The 13,934-nt window shown below is 36.1% G+C and overlaps 1 pseudogene; it reads left to right on the top strand.

Moving 5' to 3' along the window:
- The first annotated feature begins 872 nt into the window (after positions 1–872).
- LOC120206470 lies at positions 873–12,242 on the top strand (annotated as a pseudogene).
- Positions 12,243–13,934: the final 1,692 nt, after the last annotated feature.

Below are 13,934 nucleotides of genomic sequence, written 5' to 3'. Positions count from 1 at the left end.
AAGTTTTAAATTTTGCAGTAAATAAAATAAAAAAGATGTGAAAGATAAAATAGAATAATAATAATTAAAAAATAAATAAATAAAAAATTTAGAGTATTAAATTGAGACAAAAAAACCAAACTGTAAAAAAAAATTAGAGGGTTAATCCACAAAGTATAAACATTGACTAAATTGAATGAATTGAGAATCCAGAGGTAAAATTACAAATGGTGACCGGATTGTAATGCGACTCAAACTATCAGGGATTGCGGAGCGAATTTAAGAATCTTCTATTTGCAAAATGGTCCCTCGTATATAAATACCCAAAACTCTCTAATCTCCCTTCATTCTCACCATTTCCCTCAAATATCATCCTCTCCCCTCTCACCAGATTCTCTCAACTCACCCCTCCCCGATCGAACACCGGCCACCATCTGGTGGCCTCTCCACCGCGCCGGAGCGGTGACCGAGAAACCCACACTCACCTAGAAGCTTCTTCTTGTCAACCCGAAGCGAATCCATCCTCAAAACCACAAAAGAGCCACTAGATCGGAGTAGATCTAAGCCGAAAGGCTTTACCTTTTCGTCGTTGTTTCACCGTTTCACGATGACTGTTGGTTTTCTTCCTTTGTCTTGCTTACTGTATATGTTTTCTTGGATTTTTCTGCTGTGGGGCTTCGGCCTTTGGGTTTATATTTTGTTGTGTGTTGTTTTTGAGTCCATAGTGGCTCAATGATCCACTGTTGATTCGGTGGTTCTGTTTCTCACCGGTGGTCCTCGTTTGTTTTTGTGTTGGTACGATCGTGTGATGGTTGTTCTGTTCCCCTCGTGATTTTTTAGTCGATGATGGTTTCTGGTGGGTTTTCTCTCAATCGTGATCTCTGTGTAGATCGATGTCTCTCCCTATGTTGTGGGTGGTGGGGTATTTATACCCACCACCAACGTTCGCTATCTCCGATTATCAAGGTAACGTGCTCGCCGTTGGCAGGGGATTTCGGGATGGGTTAGTCCCGATTTCCCCGGCCAGAAATCTCGGTGCTGACCGGTGTGTGGTTGTTGTCGTTCAACCTTCTGGAACTCTCATTATCTTGATCTTGACCGTTAGATTGAGTCAGATCCAACGGTCCAGATCTGGCCGCAGCTTAATATTTTTTTAGGGTTAAACAAACCCTAACTCCCTTGCGATATTGGCCATTGACCTCTCCTGATCTAACAGTCCCCTGTTGAGCGGCGCTGTTCCAAGCGTGAAAACCCTAGCTGTTTGGGCTGGTTCAGGCCTAACCGTTGGACCTGTATATTGGACTTGATTCTTTTGGACCTTGGACAGAAAAGAAAAAAAAAGAAAAAATAAATAAATAGGAAATAATAATAATAACAATAATAAACAATAATAATATATAAAAAGTTTTCAAAAACATATAATATATAAATTTTCAAAATGCTTTTTTGAAAACTATATATTATACGTATTTTCAAAAACGTTTTAAAAAATTATATATATAATTTCAAAAATGTTTTTTAAAAACTATATATTATATATATTTTCAAAATGTCTTTTAAAAAAACTATATAATATATAAATGTTTTCAAAAATATCTTCAAAACTATATACTATATAATTTTCAAAATGTTTTCAAAACTATATACTATATATAATTTTCAAAATGTTTTAAAAACTATATATTATATATATTTTTCAAAATGACTTTTAAAAACTATATAATATATAAATGTTTTCAAAATGTTTTCGAAACTATATATTATATATATTTTAAAAATGTTTTCAAAATTATACCATATATATTTTCAAAAACCTTTTTCTGAAAATTATATATTATACTTTGTCAAAAATGTTTTGGGAAAAAAAACTATATATATATATATATAATCAAATAAAATAAATAAAAATAAAACAAAATAACTCCAGACGAAAATGAGTATCTACACCCAGCCATCTTCATTTTTCTGTATCTTTTTTGTTTTTATTTGTCTATTTCAGTTTAGAAACAGAAACTTGTAAGAAAACATAAATATGTATAAGAAAACTCATAATTACATATATCCATCCGTCCCCATGCACGATTCATGAGAATGATATTATTAGTATAATATTAAAAAAAGAAAATTAGTCTTTAATATTCTTCCGAATGATTATTATTTTTTGAATATTTTAATCTTTCAACTTTTAATTATTGTTCAAAATGATTCATTTTGAATTGAAATCATTAATTAACTAACGATCAATGTATGTTACTATGTAACATGCTACATACACATGTGAAAATATTATATCATCAACGTGCATTATTCAACTAACGGTTTTCATCAATCTAAAACTAATCATTTTGATAAAAAAATAAAACATTAAATTAAAATTTTTCAAAAAGAAAAATAAAGACTAAAGTATAGCTAATTACTGTGACAGTAATTAATAATTGGGAGGCATGGAAACCTAAGGTTTCAAGGAACAAGATATAAATGATTTTTTCTTGTTTATGGAGAGAGATATAAACGCATGGAAACCTAAACATAGGAGGGATCTCTTGCTCATTATTGTGACAGTAAGAACCCTGAAATTTTGCTAACACTAAGTATCAGCTAATGATGAATACATTAATGATTTTTACAGCGTAATAGGATATTTCAGACGACCTCAAGGCACTTCTCTTGCAAGAACAAGAAGAAGAAGCCCATGTCTAGCCTCAAGGCTCCCCTTTTTTCCCCTTATAAAATGAAAGCTTGAGTAGCAAGAGGCCTGATCAGTCAAACCAGAAGGGGGCTATGATTTTGTAGAAGTCCCTTTGATTGCATGTATATATATATATATATACATAATTGATATTATGGCCTGATGAAAGGTTATACTCCAGCACAATGGCCGGACATTGCTAAACGGCAGTACTTAACGAAGAAAAAAAAAAGGAATTGGTGATAATAAGTAAATAAAGCGTATTAGGTTTTTTTATTAACCGTAAAAATGAATTATAATAGATCTACCTTTAGCCATTACAATAGGATGTTTTTGTTGCCCATTAAGCCTTACTAACAAACTAATCAAAGTTTAACCACCTAATAACAAAATAACAAATATTAACTAATTCTATTAACATTCTAACATGGCCTATCAGAAAACATAATACTCCCTCCATGTCAATTATATTGTCCATTGTTGATTTTTCATGTAGTTTTAAGAAGAAGAAAATTTGTGTTAGAGATGTACTGTAAAAAAATTAAAATGACAATTTTATCCTAAAAAATTAAACTTTACTTCGTTGGGAAACTTAATAAAGATAGAAAGAGAAATGTACTTAGTAAAAGTTGTTGATTTTCCAAAGAAACAATTTAAATGAGATAATTTTAAAACAAAAAAAAGATAATATTATCGGGACAAAGGGAGTATCATATAATTGTTGTATTTATGTATTAAAGTGTTTAAAATATAGTTTGTTTATTTACTGCTTATGTAACTATATCTTGCTTGTTGTATTTTTTTTTCTTTTCTTTTTAGTCTCAATATATATATATATATATTAAATTAAGACATCTTTACTTTCTAATCCGATTTCATTATATTACTTAAAATTTTAACCTTATTTAATATATTAATGCCTTCTATTTGAGTTTACTTGCAGTCTCCTTTGAGGAAAAGGATTATGTCTATATTCTTACCGTGTGACTTAGAAATAATAATTTGTGTTGTTCATAACCAATCCTACAATTGTAAGAAAAGATATAAGAATAAATGATGTGCTTATCATGGAGTATGTGAAATTTAAAAAAGGAACTTGAATGAGCATTGATCAAATAATTACGTAGAAAAATTATTCTTGAAATACCAGGGATGACTATCAAGCCTATTAATTAATTGAGGAATTAATATCATACACTTTTTTTTATCCGTATGGCATATTATGTACAATTGAGGTTAAGATTTCATACTCATAATAAATTTATAGCTCAATATTTGGTAAAACTTTCGAGATAATGTTCTAGAAAAAATTAATTTACGAGATAATACACTCCCTAGATTAATTACTCAAATAAGGTGAAATCCACAGTGTTGGTCGTAGGTCGTCATACCTTCCGGGCGACTTACTAGGTCGCCATGTCTTCCCGGCGAGCTACAAGAGATTGCATGTGCCATGCACGTCCCAACACGCTGGGCATCCGAGGCCATCCGACCGAGCTATCCGAGAGCATCCAAGGCCATCCGAACGAGCTATGCGAGGGCATCCGAGGGCAGTCGAGCGAGCTATGCGAGGGCATCCGAGCGAGCGAGCAAGGGTAGGTCGCCCAGAGAGCATGGCGACCTACAAGGTCGCCCGGAGGGCATGGCGACCTATGTGTTGGGACGTACATGTGCCATGCAACACGTTCATTCTCTCTGTTTGAGCAAGGGTAGGTCGTCCGGAGTGCATGACGACCTACGACCAACACTGTGGATTTCACCCTATTTGAGCAATTAATCTTGGGAGTGCATTAGCTCGTGAATTAATTTATTCCAGAACATTATCTCGAAAGTTTTGCCCTCAATAGATCTAGATAATTTATAAAAAAATAAACTTGATGAATTCAAGTACTTAAGAGACCGAGATTATCACTCTTAACAAATTCATGACACATAATTTATATGATCATAGTGAGATGAATGAGTTCACCAAACTTTATTTTGATAGGTAGAGATTAATAAATGCTCTTAAATATTTCATAACCCTAGTAGGATGGTTTATATTGAGATTGATTTTTTGAAATTATTTATGTGAATGTGAATAATTAGTTATCTTTTATAAAAAAAAATGTTAGACCATTTTTTTAGAGAACTTACCAACGTCTCGAGATTTCACATTATTATTTCATATTGATTGGGTACTTATTTTGATAAAGTTATGATCCAACGCACACATGTGCGCATTGGCTGCTCGGTTAAATTTCTTATGAAAACTAATAATTTATTTCTCAAATATAATAATACTTGTTGCTTTTATGTACATATGATGCAGGGGATCCGAGACAGATGATGATGAGCTGTCAGATTGCACCTTGATGGCGCTGAGATACTATGAGTTGGCAGATCAGCGTAAAGGCGGGAATTGAATGCGATATGTTCCTCGTTGGGGCTGTTTTGAGTGTGCTTCAGTCTTTTGACCATAACTTTGGCTACGGGTGTCAGAATCGCGCATAAGACCCCAATCCGAAAAGCTCTTTTCGATGCGCACGCCTCCATGTGACCTTTTTTTGGACCTCAAATTCTGTCATTTTCCCCTCCGAATCACTATATTTAGATATTTTTTACTATTTATGATAATATTTCGATTGTCAATTAGGAAGTCATTTTAAATTCGATTTTGGCCGGATTTTTTTACAGATTGCTTATTTTATTTTGAATTTCAATTTAGAGTGATTTTCGGGATTTTGCTATTTTTGGTAAAATTCCGATAAACAAGATTTTTGGCTATAACAGTCCGGCTTGTGGACTGATTTTAACATTATTTTGATTTTTTAATATTTTATTAAACCCTAGAGACTTTTTTCTCTGGTTTTTGGACGAATTTTCTCTTGTGAATCATCTGTTGAAACTAACCTGCAGGATAATCGTTATTCTGTCTGGCGTCAACGTACCTGATAAGATTGATAACGTGACACAGGTAGACGGTGCATCTCATATAGCAGCAGTCGCCCTTCATAAAGTAGAATAAATTGCCTTATCAAATGCAGAATAATGCGACGTAATTTTGGCCTGTAGCAGGACAGAATATTTACATATTTTCCTCCATTAATCCTTCCTTTAATCATTATTTTTCTGACCCTCTTAGGTGGATGCTAATAAAAGAAATCCATCCAATTCCACACCTAAGATTAAAGACCATGATATTCTCTTAGAAGAGACGAATTTGTACTTATAAAATTTTAATGAGACAAAGCTGGATTTTGGAAGCTCAGGCTGCCAAGTCAAATTGATCGGAACTTTGATCTCAATCGCGGGGATCATTGTTGTAGAACTATACAGAGGCCCATTCATACGAACATCATCGGTTTCACTTACCCAGCCGCTTCACCTTATACCTAAACATATTGTTTTCTACTCCACGCCTGATCGTTGGATTCTTGGCGGTATTTTACTTGCAGCTGCTAACTTGTCCATTTCGATATGGAATATTATTCGGGTATAAGAACTATTCAATTTCACTACTTGGGTTTGTGTCCTTGACATCATGTGCCTTTCTATCATTCAAAACAATATTTTTCAGGTGGGAACCGTCAAACATTATCCACAAGTGATGAAAGTGGCCTCTTTTTACAGCTTAGTTGGGACTATCCAATGTCTGGTTTTTTCTTTGTTTATGGAGAGAGAGATAAATGCATGGAAACTTAAACACAAGCGGATCTCCTACTCATTATAATGACAGTAAGAACCCTGAAATTTTGCTAACACCAAGTAATCAGCTAATGATGATTATATTATAGGGGATGTTCGGGAGTATTATCCGTAGCAATGTTCATTTTACATGTACGAGAATGAAAGGCCCTTTTTACGTGCCTATGTTCAAGCCATTCGGGATACTCTTCGCAACAATTTTCGGAACCAGCTTCTTTACTAACAGCCTGCAGTTTGGAAGGTAACCAAACCCTTTTCTTCCTTTAACATGGTTTCACTTCATTTACCTCTCTCAGATCTTAACATAAATGATTTTTACAGCGTAATAGGGACGATCATAGTTGGAGCCGGATGTTATGCTTTGATGTGGGGACAAATCAGGGAAGCAGAGCTTCGTAAAGAGCGCAATGTCGAAAAAGTGGATGATATCTCAGACGACCTCAAGGCCCCTCTCTTGCATGAGCAAGAAGAAGAAGAAGAAGCCCATGTTGGATCATAAACTTGATCCATTATGGGAACTTAAACCCAAACCCAAACTAAATTGATGTCATTGCTTACATCAATTAGATGAAGATGTCATTGTTTACATCAATTTAGTTAGGTGAGAGTTAGATATTTGTAGACTTTAATGGTTTAAATTATTTTATTTGTGCAGTGTAGGATTGTTCTTGAGTAGTATAAATAACCCTCCCCATTTTAATTTAAGCATCAAGAAAAATTAAGAGCTTCTAAGTGAGTGAAGAACCAAAGTCATATAAGAGTGAGTTGTAGTTCTTGTTTTTGAGTGAGAGTGCTCTTGTAATATTTGTTTGAGTTTCAATAAAAGTTGTTTGTGTGAGTGTTTTATTTCCAAAAAAATGGCATCAGAGCGAGTTGGAAAGATCGAATATCTCGACGAAAGGAATCCGCCGCCGCCAAAATCTTCCCAATCTGAGTTCTGACGCGCCGCCGCGCACAGCCGGAAGATTGCTGCCAGAAAATCGAGTTGACTCACCGAGTTGAGCCGAGTCAGCCGAGTTGGAGCCCCTTGACCGAGTTGTCCAAGTCTCTCCCAAGGTTTTTCGGCGTTCTGAATTCATCCGTGCAATTGGATTTTGTAAATTCTCATTATATTGAGAGATATGGAAAATGGTATGACACCATTCCAAGTTCCGACACTCAACAACAACAACTACAACAATTGGAGTATCAAAATGAAGACACTTCTTGGATCACAAGATGTGTGGGATATCATAGAGAAAGGCTATAACGAGCCTACGGATGATGATGTTTTTGCTACTCTTACAACAGATCAAAAGACAACTTTGAAGGATTCAAGAAAGAGAGACAAGAAGGCTCTCTACCTCATATATCAAGCATTAGATGATGATGGTTTTGAAAAGATTTTGAGTACAAGCTCTAGCAAGGAAGCGTGGGAGAAGCTGCAAACCTCTTACAAAGGATTCGAGCAAGTGAAGAAGGTCTGTCTCCAAACATTAAGAGATGAATCTGAATCCTTACACATGAAAGCATCCGAGTCTATTTTAGATTATTTCTCAAGAGTAGTAGATGTTTCTAATCAATTGAAAAGAAATGGTGAAAAGTTAGAAGATGTGAGGATAATAGAGAAGATACTCCGTTCGTTGGATCCCAAATTTGAGCACATAGTCGTGACGATTGAAGAAACTAAAGACTTGGAAGAAATGACGATCGAGCAACTCCAAGGATCATTGCAAGCATATGAAGAGAAGCATAAGAAGAAGCATGAGTTTACTGAGCAACTCCTCAAGCTGCAACTCAAGGATATGCATGAAAGTCAACGCAATGATAGAAACCAACGTGGCCAAGGGAGAGGCAGAGGTCATGGACGAGGTGGAAGTCGAGGTCGTGGACGAGGCTGGAATTACAACAACAACAATTCCAACAAAACTATGAAAAAGGAGAAAGCTCAACACGAGGCCGTGGAAGAATCAATCCGAACTCAAAATATGGCAAATCTCAAGTTCGATGTTATAATTGTCAGAAGTTTGGGCATTATACTTCAGAATGTAGATCTCCCAACAACAAAATTGAGGAAAATACCAACTATGTGGAGGAAAATACAGATGGCAAAGAAACTCTTCTTCTAGCACGAAAGGAAACTGATTGTGGCCAAGCAAATTCCTGGTATCTTGTCAGTGGTGCAAACAATCACATGTGTGGAAAGAAAGACATATTCGTGGAACTAGACGAGTCGGTAAGCAAAAATGTTTCATTTGAAGATGATTCCACAATAGCAGTGAAAGGGAGAGGTAACATTCTTATCCGTTTGAGATGAGAGACATCAATTTATTTCAAATGTCTACTATGTGCCCAATATGAAAAGTAACATCTTAAGTTTAGGGCAACTGGTAGAGAAAGGTTATGATATTCATATGAATAATTATAATCTTTCTATAAAAGATGATAAGAATAACTTCATTGTTAAAGTGTCGATGTCAAAGAATAGAATGTTCTTGATCAACATACAAAATGATGTTGCAAAGTGCCTGAAAGCTTGCTACAAATATGCATCATGGCTTTGGCATCTTCGATTTGGGCATCTCAATTTTGGAGGTCTAGAGCTGCTATCTAAGAAGGAGATGGCGAAGGGACTACCTCACATCAACCATCCTGACCAGCTTTGTGAAGGGTGTCTAGTCGGGAAACAATTCAGGAAAAGCTTTCCAAAGGAGTCAGAGACAAGAGCCAAGAAGCCACTTGAGCTCATCCATACCGATGTGTGTGGACCGATCAAGCCAAGCTCTCTCGGTAATAGTAACTATTTTCTTCTCTTCATTGATGATTTTTCAAGAAAAACCTGGGTATATTTCTTGAAACATAAGTCAGAAGTTTTCGAAGTCTTCAAGAAGTTCAAAGTAGCAGTGGAGAGAGAAAGTGGTAGAAAGATCAAAGCCATGAGATCCGACCGAGGGAGAGAATTTACTTCCAGGGAGTTTCAAGAGTTTTGTGAAGCAAATGGAATTCGTCGACTAATGACAGTTCCTAGATCCCCTCAGCAAAATGGTGTGGCAGAAAGAAAGAATAGAACAATCCTCGACATGAAACGAAGCATGCTCAAAAGTAAGAAACTACCCAAGGAATTTTGGGAAGAAGCAGTAGCATGTGCAGTCTACTTGATAAACCGATCTCCAACAAGAAGTGTATGGGGGAAAGATACCACAAGAGGCATGGAGTGGAAGAAAGCCTGTCATTTCCCACTTGAGAACCTTTGGAAGTATAGCCCATGTTCACGTACCAGACGAGAAAAGAACGAAGCTTGATGATAAAAGCGAGAGTTTTATCTTTATCGGTTATGATGCAAATTCGAAAGGCTACAAGCTGTACAATCCAGACAATAAGAAGATTGTGATCAGTCGAGATGTGGTTTTCAACGAAGAAGGAGAATGAGATTTTTAACTCTCATGCAGATGACTTAAATTTCTTTCCTCGGTTTGAAGAAGATGAGCAGACAATGAGGGGACAACTAGGTGAACCTCAACAAGAGCTTGAAACTCCACCCACTTCACTAATATCAGCCACTCAAGGAGACTCATCACCTTCGTCATCGTCAAGTAGAAGTCAAAGTGAAATAGTTGTGCAACGTACAAGAAGCCTTAGAGATCTTTATGAGGTAACTGAATGACAAGATAATCTTACATTATTTTGTCTGTTTGCCGATTGTGAACCAGTGAGCTTTCAAGAAGCAGTACAAGAAAAGAAATAGAGAGATGCGATGGACGAAGAAATCAAGGCCATCGAGAAGAATGACACATGGGAACTTACCTCACTTCCCAAGAGACATAAGGTGATAGGTGTCAAATGGGTGTACAAAACAAAGCAAAACGCCAAAGGAGATATTGAAAGGCACAAGGTGAGGCTAGTTGCTAAAGGCTGTAGTCAAAAGGCTGGAATTGACTATGATGAGGTATTTGCTCTTGTTGCTCGATTGAAGACTATCAGACTAATCATTTCTTTGGCAGCTCAAAATAAGTGGAAGATACAACAAATGGATGTAAAGTCTGCCTTCCTAAATGGAGTTCTTGAAGAAGAAGTCTACATTCAGCAACCATCAGGCTACGAAGTCAAAGGGCACGAAGACAATGTGTTGAAGTTGAATAAGGCTCTTTACGGGCTAAAACAAACACCAAGGGCATGGAATAGCCGAATCGATAAGTACTTCCAAGAGAGGCTATAACAAGTGTCCCTACGAGCATGCTCTATATATCAAGATCAAAGATGGAGATATTTTGATCGTGTGCCTCTACGTGGATGATTTGATCTTCACCGGAAGCAACCCAAGCATGTTTAATGAATTCAAGGATGTGATGATGAAGGAATTCGATATGACAGACATGGGGCTCATGGCGTACTACCTTGGCATTGAAGTTAAGCAACAAAATGATGGAATTTTCATTTCACATGAAAGTTATACAAAGGAGATCTTGAAGAAGTTCAAGATGGAGAACTGTAAGCCAATAAACACACCGATAGAATACGGGATCAAGATGTCCAAACATAAAGAAGGCGAAAGTATAGGTCCAACATTCTTCAAAAGTTTGGTGGGAAGTCTACGCTATCTAACTTGCACGAGGCCTGATATTCTTCACGCAGTTGGATTGGTTAGTCGTTATATGGAATCTCCAACAACCACCCATTTTAAAGCCGCGAAGAGAATTCTTCGCTATCTGAAAGGTACAATTGACTTTGGCTTGTTCTATTCAGTTTCTAATGATTACAAGCTTGTTGGATATAGCGACAGTGATTGTGGTGGAGACATAGATAATCGAATGAGCACTACTGGATTCGTATTTTTCATGGGAGATACTGCTTTCACATGGATGTCAAAGAAACAACCGATTGTCACATTGTCCAATTGTGAAATGGAATATGTTGCTGCTACCTCATGCGTTTGTTATACAATTTGGCTTAGAAATATATTGAAGGAGATATGTTTGATACAAGAAGAGCCTACCAAGGTTTGTGTCGACAACAAGTCAGCCATTGCCTTAGCAAAGAATCCAGTATTCCATGATCGAAACAAGCAGATCGATATTCGCTACCACTATATAAGGGAGTGTGTTGCAAGAAACGATGTGGAAGTTGAATACGTGAAGTCACAAGATCAAGTTGCCAATTGTGAAGAAACGATGTGGAAGTTGAATACGTGATGTCATTGCTTACATCAATTTAGTTATGTGAGAGTTACGCATTTATAGACTTTAATGGTTTAAATTATTTTATTTGTGTAGTATAAGATTGTTCTTGAGTAGTATAAGTACCCCTCCCCATTTTAGTTTAAGCATCAAGAAAAATTAAGAGCTTTTAAGTGAGTGAAGAAGCAAAGTCATATAAGAGTGAGTTGTAGTTCTTGTTTTTGAGTGAGAGTGCTCTTGTAATATTTGTTTGAGTTTCAATAAAAGTTGTTTGTGTGAGTGTTTTATTTCCAACAACCCATGTCTAGAGCCAGGCCAAGTAAGTAAATTATTAATGAATGAAATAATGAAAGCTTCATAAGCTAATGGACAGATCATTCAAACCATAAGTTGCTGTAATTTGGTATAAGCCTCTTCAATTACATGCACATGCACATGCACATACTGATGTGATCCAATTCAGCATTATGGATATTCCACCCTTACAAGGGAAGAGACTTTCTAACTTTACACATATATATGCTTATTTTATAGTTATCTTCATCTACATATATTATATCTATAGTTATTATGATGATAACTTATCCATTAATATGTGAAATATAAGTTATCATAATATACTATAGTTCACATTCTTATATAATACATTATATAAGTTCATTTACTTAGTTCATTTCTTTATGTTATGCATGTAGGCACATTCGGCTAGTACTTGGGAGCTAAATTGGAGCTAAATAGAGCATGTAAAAGCAAGGATACATACCTGGGAGCAATTAGGAGAGCATAAGGAGTAAATTGGTGAAAAGTTGTTTTGAGGTCGTGAGCTCATAGCTGGATTGAGCTGAAGATTTGAGCTATAAGGTGACCTCATTTCAGCTGGAGAGCTGCACCATCATCATCACCACTTAGGACACTTCAAATATGTCCTAAGTCAAAATTTGTGAAATCGTACCTTTTCGTGAATAGTTGCCAACTCAAGAGGTACCTTTTCACAAGGAGCTGCCATAATGTTCACCATGATACAAGTCACCTATGGCCAGCTCACCTTTAGCTCATTCACACCATAAGTAGCTCAAACATGAAGGGACACATTTCTCAAACATTGTGACCTTTCATGAATGATGCTGCCCATGAAGATGCCTTTACATCCAAGAGCATGCTGATGAAGATATTGTAAACATTGGAGGTTTAAATCACCAAGGAACATGATATAAAGCTCCATACCTATTTGGCCACACACATGCTATGCACATGAGAGCATTTTGCGCCAACATAAGAAGGCACATCACCATTCGGCCAAAGAGAAGTATTTGGCGCCAAGATGAACAAGCATCACCATTCGACCAAGGGAGATTCCTTCCCATCCTTAGCCGAATCATCAAGTCCCTTTATGAAGGGTTAGTCGAAACAACACCAAGTCTATAGACATGTTTTTTTATTTTGAAGCATTATGTATCTTCCTAGAGACATGTATCTAGCCAAAACATCATGTAACCATTCGCCCAAGCCCTCTCATTTCCTATAAATAGAGTGGCTTGCCATCATTTTTACTCATCTCATCTCATATATTAAAATTACTCTTGTGAGTTAATTTCTCTTCAAAGTTCTTTGTGAACTTTATCGATTAAACAAGTATAGTTCCTATACTTGTGGCGTCATTCCTTCCATTTTGATTCCAAGATTCCTAGATTGATATCTAGTGGGTTGAAGACACGATCACCACCCCTCAAGCAAGTTTGTGAAGTCCAGGATTGTGCTTCATAACATAGTTTCCTCTTTAGCGTGTTTGAGATACAACATCACCACCATTGCCATTTCATCATCATCAACATCCTTCATCAAGACCATCACCAATTCCATAATTCCGCAGCCATCTCTATTCTTATTCTTTCTATTTTCATTACTTATATTATTATTCATTTCTTAAACCTATCATTAATCATATTTCTTTCTTATTATGTTGCAGCCAAGCTTATAATTCAAGGACATCAGTACTTGTCAATCCTAGATCGGGACACAATAAGGTTATCTACTTTCTTTTCACCAAAGCGTGTAGATCGCCTTACATCAAGCGGTAATCAGAGCATAGTCGGATTGACAACAAAAGTGTTATTGGCGTGCAAAGCAAAAAAATATCAAAAGAGAAAAAGACTCCTTCAACAAAATTGGAGTGCAAAAAGAAAGAAAATCAGAAAAGAAAAGAAATTCAAAAGAGAAAGCAAGCCAAGGAAAAGTGCTCTACTATTACAAGAACACCAAAGAGGCCATCTACACTAAGAGAAGATAACCTTATTGTTTCTTAAGAAAGGTTGCAGTAAGTGTTGTTTCTTGAATTGTAAGTCACCTCTTCCTTTTCTATCATTTCATTTTCCTTGTCTTCAACCATTTCTTTCTTTTAATACCTTTAAATCCTTTCTTCTACCTTT

Source organism: Hibiscus syriacus, unplaced genomic scaffold (genome assembly GCF_006381635.1).
Source record: "Hibiscus syriacus cultivar Baekdansim isolate YM2019G1 unplaced genomic scaffold, ASM638163v2 tig00013808_pilon, whole genome shotgun sequence".
Classification (NCBI taxonomy): domain Eukaryota; kingdom Viridiplantae; phylum Streptophyta; class Magnoliopsida; order Malvales; family Malvaceae; genus Hibiscus; species Hibiscus syriacus.
Note: the sequence above shows the minus strand (reverse complement) of the source record. Positions and strands in the feature narration are given on the sequence as shown.